Source organism: Rhipicephalus microplus, unplaced genomic scaffold (assembly GCF_043290135.1).
Source record: "Rhipicephalus microplus isolate Deutch F79 unplaced genomic scaffold, USDA_Rmic scaffold_15, whole genome shotgun sequence".
Classification (NCBI taxonomy): domain Eukaryota; kingdom Metazoa; phylum Arthropoda; class Arachnida; order Ixodida; family Ixodidae; genus Rhipicephalus; species Rhipicephalus microplus.
In genome coordinates this window covers 25,329,143-25,341,694 of record NW_027464588.1, presented here as the reverse complement: position 1 = coordinate 25,341,694, position 12,552 = coordinate 25,329,143, and positions in this window count along the sequence as shown.

Here is a 12,552-nt window from a genome sequence, read left to right as displayed (position 1 = left end):
TTAATCGATGGTGAAGTTCCTGATGGATGGAAACTTAGCAGGATGAGCATGATCTATAAAGGAAAGGGATACAAAGCTTACATAAACAACTACCGTCCTGTAACAGTGACGTAAGTGGCCTATAGGCTGGCGATGCAGATTATAAAGGAAAGACTGCAGGCATGGATAGAGGATGAGGGGTGCTGGGGGAACTGCATAACGGGTTTCAGAAACACAAGAGGTTGTAAGACAATCTGTTCTCACTGACGCAGTGCATCGAAATAGCAGAAAAAAGAACACAGGCCCCTGTGGCTAGCATTTTTGCATATCAATGGAGCGTACGATAGCATGGTTCAAGGAATTGTGGGGAATACTGGACACACTAAGCGTGGAAGATGCAGTCACTAATCTTTTAAAGGATATCTCTAAAGGTAACAAGGTAGTTGTAAAGTGAGAAAAACAGATTTCAAAGCCTGCAGAGGTAAAACTGTGGCTTAGGCAGGGGTGTCCCCTGTCGCCCTTAATGTTCATGATGTACCTACAAGAATTAGAGGCCAAATTAGAGGGAAGTAGACAGGGCTTCAACTTCTCTTCCGTCAAACAAGGAAAACTCATTGAACAGGCACTACCAGCATTGATGTACGCAGATGATATAGTGCTAATGGCCGACAACAAGGAAGATTTGCAGAGATTGGTGGACATCTGCTGTAATGAGGGAGATAGTTCAGATTTCAATTCAGTAAGGAAAAATCAGCAGTGATTATTTTTAATGGCAGTGAAAGTAGTGAGCTTAGAATACAGAAGGTCATGCTAGAGATAACAGATAAATACAAATATCTGGGCGTATGGATAAGCATTGTGGCCGAGTACCTAAGGGAACACGAAATATACATGATGACTAGAGGTTACAGGAATGCAGCGGTAATGAAAAACAGGGCAGTGTGGAATTACAGTAGGTATGATGTTGTGAGAGGAATATAAAAAGGGGTCATGGTTCCTGGTCTGACGTTCAGCAATGCGGTCTTGTGCATGAGATCAGAAGTTCAAGCAAGATTAGAAATTAAGCAACGTGGAATGGGTAGGCTTGCCTTAGGAGCTCACGGGAATACACCTAATGAAGTAGTACAAGGTGATATAAGATTGACATCATTTGAAGGCAGGGAAGCTAGCAGCAAGATAAAATTTGAGAAGCGATTGAGAGAAATGGGGGAGGAGTGTTGGGCTAGGAAGGTATTCAGCTACTTGTACATGAAGAATGTCGATACAAAATGGAGGAAGCGAACGAGAAAATTGACTGCTAAATACTTAGAAAACAGCAGGGGGCCATACCAAAAAGAATTATCGGTTAAGAAGAAGGCGAAGGAAGCGGAAATCAATATGTGGAGAATTAGCATGATTAAGAAGTCCGCACTAGAGATCTATTGAACTTTTAAGCAGGAAATTGCCAAAAAAGGATCTATGATAATACTCGAGGTAGTTCTGTACTGTTTGAGGCTAGGACGGGAGTATTGCGAACCAAGACATATCGGGCCAAATACGAAAGGGTACACGCGGTATGCAGTGCATGTGGAGAGGAAGAAGAAACTGCCGAAAACTTGATAATGTTCTGTGAAGGGCTTTACGCTGTAGTTTAGGATGGTGGCGCTGAGTTTATCAAAGCACTGGGGTTTATGGATAGGGAGGGCAAAACAGACTTTAAGCGAGTAGAAATAACAAGAATGAGGTTATCTGATTGGTGGCTAAAGTCAGCGCACGAGTGAAAACTAAACTCTTCACTACAAAGTACACCTCACTATTTAAAGGAAAAAATATCTAGTTTTTGGTTCATTAAGTATTACGGCTTGGTGGCGCTAGCCACCGCGCGATCTGAAGGGTACTGCCATATCCATTCATCCATCGACATGACTTGATGCGCTCGTTCGCCTCCACTGCACTCTTGGGGCACTCAAACGCAGCGCTTCCAGAATGACATTCACCGATTTTCTTGCGCAGAACATCAAATTAAGGTCTTGTTCACTCTCTTCCAAACGCAAGGCTATCGTCTTTCGACGACAATTGCAGATTACTTGGAGATACTGGGCCAATTTTTTTCTCCTTTTCTTTCTTTTTTGATATCGCCCGGAGCAGGTGTTCGGCGTGAGCCATAGGCACGCTCCTTCCGAGAAAATTGGGCAGCTCTCGAAGAATCCTCAAACCACCGCTCTCTCTATGAAATCGTGACATATTCGACACTAGGTGTAAAAGTTTAAAAACAACCTTCATTATTTTTCAAACATCCTAGATCCACAGAACGGAGATCGTAGCTTCTTGGCATGTGCCTATCTTACACGTTTGTTCTTTTGTGCTAAGCTTTGACACGCGTGACCCTTATTTGTTCGTATTTCCTCTACTTATGTTTTTAAATGCAAAGCATTTCTTAGCGAACTTCAGCGATTTTGATCGTATCTATCTATCTATCTATCTATCTATCTATCTATCTATCTATCTATCTATTTAGCCGCTTACGACATTTAGCTCTCCTGGCCATTTCCATAATGGTATCAATAACAAACTTGGTATAACGTTATATGACTGTATGAAGAACATATTTCAAAACTCATAACATGAAAATCATGATATGAATGTCATGAATGTCATGATTTACATTTCATGGTCCTGCAGCTCTTGCGGTGGTTTCGTTCACAAGGAATGTTGCAAAACTGGTACGGTAAGACATAATTGCATGGCAAAAACAAGTGAAAGACCCCAACATGAAAATCGTGACGTGCGTGTCATTTAACGACATGGCTACATGCCACGCTCATGATGCACTCGCAGCCGTTTCGCTAGCGTCACATATACCAAATGTGGCATCACGATACGTGAATGGATGAGGTAGGTATGTGACTGGCGCAAACATGACAATCAAAAGATGCCTGTCATGTACCAACATGACTACATGGCATGCTCATGATGCGCTGGCGGCCGTTTCGCTAGCTTCACTTATGCCAAATTTGGTATTACGGAACGTGAATGGATGATGAAGGTATGATGCTGGTGCAAACATGACAAACATGAGATGCATATCATGCAACAACATGAGTACATGCCATGCTCATGACGCGCTGTCTGCCGTCTCGCTAGCTTCACATGTACCAAACTCGGTATTACGCTACGCGAACGGACGAAATAGGTAAATGACCCATGCAAACATGATAACCACGACATACATGTCATGTAACAACATGACTACTTGCCACACTCATGAGTCGCTCTTGGTCGTTTCACTAGCTTCACATATGCCAAAGTTGGTATTACGTGATGCCAATAAATGACGAAGCTATGAGACTGGTGCAAACATAATAATCATGAGATGCGTGTAATGTGAAAACGTGACTACATGTCACAGTCAAGACGCCAATACATTTCGACATGACGCGGTGCGCGTGCTCACGAGAGTTCATTTCGTCACGTCACGCCGGTGTTGCCACGCCAGGCGCCGGGCCTGCCATATACTCGCAGGTGCGTGCCGCGCTGCGTTGCTTTGACGCATGCGCGTTTCAGTGCGTCCGCCGTCCCTCCGTCACGAAAAGAGGGAGACGCAGTGTTGTCGGGGTAACGCATCAGCATAGAATAATTTCTCTCTATGGCATCGGCGCGAAATGCAGCATGTCGCATTTCGCGCCGGTTGCCGTCAGACCACACTGACCGACGCTGGTCGCACCTGGCGTAAGACATTAGAGTGCTCGCATTTCGCTAACCTAGCGTCGCTGTATTTAACGTACGCGCGCGTCAACGCTACATTGGAGTATTTTGGGCCTTTCATGATGCGCTCGTGGCCGTTTTGCAAGCTTCACATATACCAAATTTGCTGTTACGTGACTTCAATGGATGACGAAATTTGGACTGGTGCTAACATGATAGCTTTGACACGCAATTCATATAAGAACATGACAACATACCGCGCTTATACCATGCTCGCGACCGTTTCGCTAACTGCACATATACTAACTTTGGTATCAAATGACGTGAATAGATGGCGAAGGTAAATGACACATTCAGACATGATAATCATGACACGGAAGTCATGTACGGCATAATTTACCTCCATCTGGTAACGTTGTGCTGAATTTAGAGTGACATATCGACATTTCTCATTTTGTTCCGCATATCTTCGATTCCCACTGTACGTTGGATCTGCCCAATTTTTATTTTTATTTTTTAAGCGTTTACCACATCGCTCCGACGTGGCCCACCTCCCCAGGCTTCGAGAAGCAATTTAGGAGGGGGTTGGGAGAACGATGGAATGCGACAGCGACAATGACCGCAAGGAACAGGCTTTGGTGTTTTTTTCAAGCTAGCTGGGTAGAGGGGGTAGAAGGGGTGTGAGTCTGAGTGCTGGAAGTTCACAATGCATCGCTGGAATGTGCTAAAGTTAGCCACATGGACCTTTTACCCACCTGGACCCAAAAAACTTAACTTGATTCTATGTTGTTTGCCACACGTTCCTGTGTGCATTTTTATAATTTTTAATATTTTTTTATGTTTTGCACAACATGCGCGTGCTATGCGTAGGTGGAAGTCCGCACACGCACACATGGTCGTTGGAGCACATATTAGTGTGGAATAATTCAGTATATGATGGGTTGTTTGGCCACTCGTTCAAATGTGCAGCTGTTTTTTAGTTTTTGTTAAGTTTTTTGCACGAAATACACTTGTTATGCGTAGGTATAAGTATCACACGCACACGTAGTAATTTGACTACTTGTTTTACCATTGGTTCGTGTTGTCACTTTTTTTCTTTTTCCTTTCTTTTTTTTCTTTCTCTCTTTTTCTTTCTCCTGGTGACGATGGCATAAGAGCGCATCGGAGTCCACTAAATTTTGTCTGATAAAGGTCGGCCTCCGATCGAAACATCACAAATAAACAGTTTTTAGAAGCGTATACTTATTGTGCTCTAATATATAAATAAATATATATATATATATATATATACGGGAAGGAAACATGCGCTAGCCTCCTCTTCCTAAGGAGCGAACATCGCCTTTCCAGCCTCTCAGTGAACAAGGGAGGAGGGGGGGGGGGCGCCTTTGGTTGCGGCGCTACCGCGGCACCGATCATCACGCGGCTTTTGCACTCCACAGCAGGTGAAAGCTTATACGGGCTGCGCTGTCGACCCAAAAAACGGGGCCAAAAGTGTATCTGGCGAGGCCATGTTTTCTTACACCAGCGTTTTGTAGAGTTACGTGCGATCAGACCTAAATGAGTTGACTACCAGCCTCACTTCACATATCAACGCCGTCTGTACGTACGGGCCTTGTTGTGGTCATCTACTGTGGCCGCGCTGCCGGACACTTGGTTACTTAGCAAGTGCATGTTTTCTACAATTATTAATGTTTTTAAAATACTGCCCATGCTTCGTAAAACATTCAAATATGTTGCTATCTTATTAATTTCTTTGGCCTTTCAGCGACACTGTTACTTTCTCACTCTGATGATAAACAGAAGAATGCATTAGCAATTTTATTCGGTGATTCCTTCGTTAGTTGTAAAGCAGAAGATGAGAGCAGAGTGCATTCGCATGACGTGTTGCATGAAATTACCTGCTCAACCAAGGACAAATAAATATCTCCTCTGGAAGCACCACCACCTACTGCTCAAAATACTGTCCTGATTAGGCGGGCACCATTATTTTTGCAGGCGTTGCAAAACTGAAGCAATATATTATGGCTCACTAACATCAATATATCGATCTACTATATTTGCTCGTACTACAGCGATGTCCCAAATAATGGCGTCAAAGACCATCGCTACCAAGCCTTCAATTACACATTCATATATTGAACTTGTGCAAATAAATTTGCCTATTGCCCTCAGTGTGCTCGCTGAGCGAGGCCTATTAGTGAGAAATCAAGAACTCGAGAAAATTCATGCCCGTCACCGATGCCGTAAGCTATTTGAGGTAACCGACTTGTGATGATATTTCGCCTGCTGCCACCCAGTAACCTTTTTTTATAGGGTTTATACACAGTCTTTTGTAATTAGTTGTTGCATCTTTTGCGGACAAGTGGTCTTGAAATAGGAGAGTCCGACTAAAGTCGCGGTGCTCAAATGAGACGCCTTGGAATAAAAAGTGACAAGAGATTTGCTCAGCCTTGCTGCTTCATTTTGCACTCGGTTGAATTTTAAGCAGACTGTTTCACATATGAACTACCAGCTAGCTTGCTCCATCTTTTGCTCCAAAAAGTGTGGTATAGTACTGAGCTGTTCAGAGAGAGAGAGAGAGAGAGAATTTATTTACTGAAAGGTAGAGAGGTCGGCCTGAGCTATAGTTTGCTCTGCCCTGCTACTCTACACTGGGGAAGGGTGAGTGGGGAGTGAAAGAGTGATGAATGACGATGGTAAGGTAGAGAGATGATATGTTCTTATTATTCTTGGTAACTGTACAGACGTGAATCCAGTCCAGTGGCTTCTAAGAAAGCGATGAAGGCTCGTATAACCACATCTGTGCTGCTGGCGTCAGGCCAAGGACCTAACACAACCTCATCGGTTATTGGTCGAATAATATATCGGCCAATCGAAGATATCAGCTGCTGACGTTCGCTTGCATATGCTGGACAGTCGCAAAATATATGTTCGAGCGTTTCTGGCAACCGACAGTGACCACAATTGGGACCTGTGTCATTAGAGCCAATCAAGTGGGTGTAACGTCTCGTGTAAGCATCCCGAGGTGAATGCGGTGGATAATGCATGAGATGCTTCGGTTTAACTTGTGAGGCATACGGATCTTCATTTCCGGGTCCCATTTGTGCAGCCGCTTGTGCTGGTGTTCTGGTTTCTGCCAGTACTCCAAGATGGAGTTGCGCATTAGGCGTCGAAGTAGGATGTTAGTATCTTGTCGGTAAAATGCGATGCACACTTCCGAGGCAATATTTAAAGCTCTCTTAGCTTCAGCGTCCGCCTCTTCATTTCCCGGTGTGCCACAATGAGCAGGTATCCATTGAAATGTTACGTGATGTTCATTTTTTTGTAGCAATGCAAAGAAGCTCGGCAATTTTGATCGATAAATTATGATATGGACCTTGTCTCATGAAGCCACCGACGGTTTGAAGAGCAGCTTTGGCATCGCACAGTATCGTCCATTTACGAGCGGGTTTTGTCGACATGAAACGTATTGCCTCCTGAATAGCAACAATTTCCGCGGCTGTTGATGTGGTCTTGTGATCTATCTTGAAACGTCGAGCTATCTTCATCTGCGGGATGACAAAGGCTGCGGCGGAGGTACGCGACATGGTAGATACATCAGTATATACGTGCGCCACACCGTCGTATATAGTATAAATATGCAGCAGTGTAAGCTGCTTTAGGCCGATCGTTGACACAAGGGACTTCTTCATAATCCCAGGAATCTGAATTATAACAAGTGGTGTAGGCAGGTGCCACAGAGGTGTCTCAGGAACACGTGGGGGAGAGAATCTTGGCGGTATGATGTTCTTGAGCCGCGATATAGCTCTTGAATAACTGCAGTCTCAGTGGCTGGCAGGGAGCGCTGATAGGGGATCTTGCCTGTGTCGAGTCAATTGGCGAAGGTGGATACGAAGAGGCTCGCAATGCACATATAATTTGTATTGAGGTAAGCCCCAACTTGTGCGCGACCCTTGAGCTCGGATGCTTTGTAGCATGCTTGCACAACTGGGCTTCATGTTTGAAAGCACGGGCATGCTGTATCATAAGCACCCTACGAATAACGATTGGTACAGTTGCAGAAGAGCTGCCTCCGAAGGTCCCCATCTTGCTCTGGCCATGACCCGAAGAACGTGGACAAAACTCTTGAGCTTTGACTTCAAGGTTGTGACGCGTTTTGACCACGATAGATTCCAGTCGAGGATAACACCCAGGAATTTGTGTGGCCAAGCAGCGCGAATTTCTGTTCCATTCACAGTTAGGGGGTATTTTGTCATTCGCTTTCGTGTAAATGCAAGCACTGCGCATTATTCCATTGACAGTGCGAGACCCTGACGACGTAGGTACCTTGCTGTGATGGTCACTGCACGTTGCAGTCGAGCACGCAGTAGGGGGCGCGTAGCTCCAGAAGCCAAGATGCAGATGTCGTCCCCATATGTGCTCAACTTCATCGTGTCAGCAAGTTCAGTAGCAAGTCCAATTAAAGTGATGTTAAAAAGTGTCGGACTGAGAACACTCCCTTGGGGAACACCACGGTGAATGCTATAATGGTCTGTATCGCCATCGCTTGTTGACATATACACGGTAAGGTCGCTAAGGTAGCTCACGATCCATGCATACAGTCTTCCGCCGATTTCTAGATCCTCAAGCGCATCAAGGATGGCATAATGTAAGACATTATCGTAGGCGCCTGCCTTTAATGCCAGAAAATACAGCAGCCACACTACTCTGCCTCGACATCTTTTCTGTTCAACATCGGAGACCAAGTTGATGACCCCGTCAATGCCTGATCGGCCTCTCCTAAAGCCATTCATGAACGCAGGAAAGTGATTATTGCTCTCTAAGAGCCACTCTCATCTCGACAATACCATCTTTTCCATGACTTTGCCAACGCAGTTGCTTAAGGCGATCGGCCGGTAAGACGAAAGCTCACTAGCGCACTTCCGCGGTTTAAGCAGTGCGATGATGCGGCTGCACTTCCACCTATCTCTGACATTTCCTAACTCCCGGGAGGTGTTGTAGTAAGATAACAGGATCTGTCGTACTTCTGTATCAAGATGGCGAATTGCAGCGTACGTAATTCTATCCAGCCCAGGTGCCAATGAGCGTCGGGAAAGTGAAATTGCAGCGTCCAGTTCCTGCGTTGTAAAAGGCACTTCGACGCGTTCGTCGAAACATGGGGGCACCGTGGTAGTAAGAGTTTGGATCGCAGTGTGAGCGGCGGAAACGACAAGACTACAGTAGTCCTTGGCTACCTTTAATTCACTACGACCGTGATGTAGAGCCACCGCACGGAATGTCCAAATGTGTTGTGTAGAAGTTTGTAGACTTCGTACTAACCGCCAGATTTTGGAGAGAGGCTGTCTTGGATCCAAAGAACTGCAGAACGACCTCCATCGTTGCCTGTCCAGCTTGTCGAGATGCCGAAAAACGTGTCGTTGAGCTTGACGACAGGCTGAGAGGTCTGACGGTGATCTTGTTTTTCTGTATCGCCGTTCTGCGCGGCGACGGATAGCACGAAGGGCCTCGTATTGTAAGTAGATAGCTGATCGTTGCTTTGGAATTGTAACTTGCCTTGTTGTGTCACGCAGGGACGAAGAAATGTCTTATACTTCGAATGGTGTAGTAGTGAGCTGACAGCTGGTTTTCACAGATGACTTGAAGAGTCGCCAGTCTGTCTGAGGAACGCAGCGTGTGGCTGAACGGCGGTACCACTTAAACTGAACATAAGTTAGCATGTGATCGCTACCGTGAGTTTCTATATCAGTGGACGAGGCTACAGAAAACAGGAGACTCCTGGATACAAGTGTAATGTCCAGGCAGCTGCTGTAAGAAGTACCCCAAATGAAAGCGGGCGATCCGTCATTCAGCACCCTTAGTCCAAAAGTACACACAACGTTGCACAATTCTCTGCCACGGCCGTTCACTACAGTCCTTCCACAGAGGGGATGATGAGCGTTGAAATCTCCAATAACAATGTGGGGGCTCTGAGCAGCCTGGAGCACAGACCTAAGGTGGGAGCAGTCCATCTTCGCACTTGAATGAGTGTATCCTCCAATAATTGACAACGTGCGCCTCTTATATTTTATAGTCAAGCAAACGTAATCATTCGTAGTATGCGACAGAATGCCATGTCGTACGTACGTCATATGGCGGCGTACACAAACTAGCGGCAGACCCTGACATGAAAACACCTTGCTTGTACGGTGATCACTGTGAGACCAAAGCTGGACGTACCCAGATAAACGGAATGTAGACTACATGTTTGGTTCGCAGATGGCATTAACTGGGAACTGGTATTTCAATACCCGCTGTCTGAAATCAGAGAGACGGCGCCGTAAACCACGAGCATTCCACTGCATAACAAGCGTCTGCCACATGCGATCTTCGAACATCGAGGCAATGTTCGCTTTCTGAAGAACAACAAAAAGTGGCTCCAGCACCTCAAGTAACTGGACAGCAGCTTTAGCCGCCGGAGTGTTTAGACCACTAACGATCTTGCGCACTGAACCTATCAAATTTCGAAGCATACTCTTGATGTCATTATTATCCACCTTGTCTTCCTGCTCACTGCGTTCAGCAGCATTATGAGTGGAAGGCGTACACGTGGATCTTGATGATAAAGAAGGCCACTTCAAAGTATTACGGGCCGGTGGCTTGTTGGTTCGTCCATTCGTCGGCTGTAAAGGTACGGAAGCACAGACATCTTCATTTCTGGCCGGTAAAAGCAAGGGACAAGAAGGTGAAGCCTGGAGGTTTGATGTCAGTTCTTCAACCCTGTTAGCACTGCTCTCTCGTTTGCGTCGGTGTCGCGAACGATGTATACTGCGCCAGACAGCCCTTGCAGCTTTTCTGTGCGTGGAGTGGTCCCTAACCATCTTCTTCATGATAGTTATTTGGTTCCTCATTTTAGGGTAGTCCTTTGAGGTTGTGTCGTGGGCGCCCGTGCAGTTAGGACAATTTGTGGCTGCGTTGCAGCTGCCATCGTCATGAGGTCCACCACATCGTTTGCAAGTTACCACACCCTTACAAACTGCACTGGCTTGCCCGAATTTCAAACATTTATGACACTGTTGAGGTCTCGGTACATAAGGGCGTACCGGATGACGCGCATATCCAACCTTGACGTGAGTAAGCAAAGACTCGGACTCGAACACTACTTTCGCACAACGCGACCGTCCAAAGCAGTAAAAACCAATTACAGGAGCCGTCGAAGAAAGAAATTTCTCGAGGCTTGAGTCCGTAATCTCTTCGTCCACATCATAAATGACGCCTATGGTAGTTGCCTTGTCATACGCGGAAAACGCGCGCACTGGAATGCTTCCACACTGGACAATGGCCTTTAGGGTGTCCAATATAGCCTTTGAAGAAACCTCCACCGACAGGATGTTCTTGCGGGTATTTATACGCATTTCCTCAACCTGGCCAGGTGCGATACCTCCGAATTACTTCAACGAGCTTTGCCTATTTGGAGTGTTCAGGACGTCTGTCGTCGTTGTTGGCATGTATCAGATTGCTAATGACCGCATGCTACTCGCCTTTTATTGTGCCTGTTGACCTGTCGGCGACGTTATTCTGATCTTTCTCTCCAGACAGCGGCTTGGAACAGAGGTGAAATCACTGTATAGGGCCATGTCTTCGGTGGAAGAGCCATCAGAAGCGTAACTGTGCAGTACTTTGGGGCCGAAGCGGTCACTCACATCGAACGCACCCTTATGAGATGTTCCAGGGCCCGAAAGCTGGGCGGGGTTTTGATCCCCCATTTTACGGGACTACGTCCCCCAGTGTTCTTGTCTACGATTGCAGAAGTCACAGGGAAAATCGAGAAAACTTCGAGAGCTGAACGCTGGAGCTGTTTTCTGCGATCACTCCTTCTTCCTCTCCCTGAGCTGTTCAGTCTTTGGGAGCTTGCTTGGTCCAGCTTCTTATATTAGTGCCTTCTCCGGTGGTGGCGTGTAAACTTCGCCAACAAATTCAGAAATGCTCTCGGCGCACGTGCCGAGAGAGTGGCACATCAATATCCCGGCCCATGTGCTTCTTTTCTTTTCGCCGGGAGCTCGCGTAGTTAAATATATTCGTTACCCTCAAGTTCCAGCAGAGTGTGACACCACTTTGCGAACTTTACCTCTTCGTTTTTATTTTTCCCGTTTCTTACGCCAATGACATTTTACGTAAATACACCAATCAACCCTGCCTTTGATTACAAAAATCCCCTCGATGTTCTCTTACATCCATCGTGAGTTGTGGTTGAGATTACGTATTGACGTAAATGATATTTCCCCGAAAGTTGACTATTATTTTTACTCAGTGACGTCTGCTGGAGCCAATCAGGTGAGTGAAATGCACACGTTACAATAGCTTGCCAATGACAAAGCATAAAAAATGAAAAGAAAACAAACTTTCTATGCTTTCATTTTGTTCGAAGTTCAATAAAGAAGGCATACATTTGCTTTTGATGTAATACTATTCGCCTTTTAATATGGCTTGCCCCATTTTTTATGCGTACGCATATTTATTTTGTTTTGGCAGCAATTGTTGTTCTGTTTCATGACTTATTAGTCACAGCCTCAGCGGCTTAATCTACAAGTGACTACACCTTATTACTTGCTGAACGTTCATTCAATTTATTTTCATAATAGCCACTTTTTCCCCATCTCTTTGTATATCCGAATGCCCCTAATAGTCTGTCTGTTACTGTAAGCATGTGATTATGATCAGTTCTACTGTAGTCGATTTTGAGTTATATTTTTATTAAACAGAATTTATGGTATGGGTGTTATATATCGTTTTATAATTTTTGTAGTTTTTATTTGCAAGCAAAACGGCACGCTAATCATCCCCGAAGTAGAATGCTTAACATAACCGTGAAGTCCACGCACGAAACATGGAAGTGTCTAGCGTTGTTTGCAG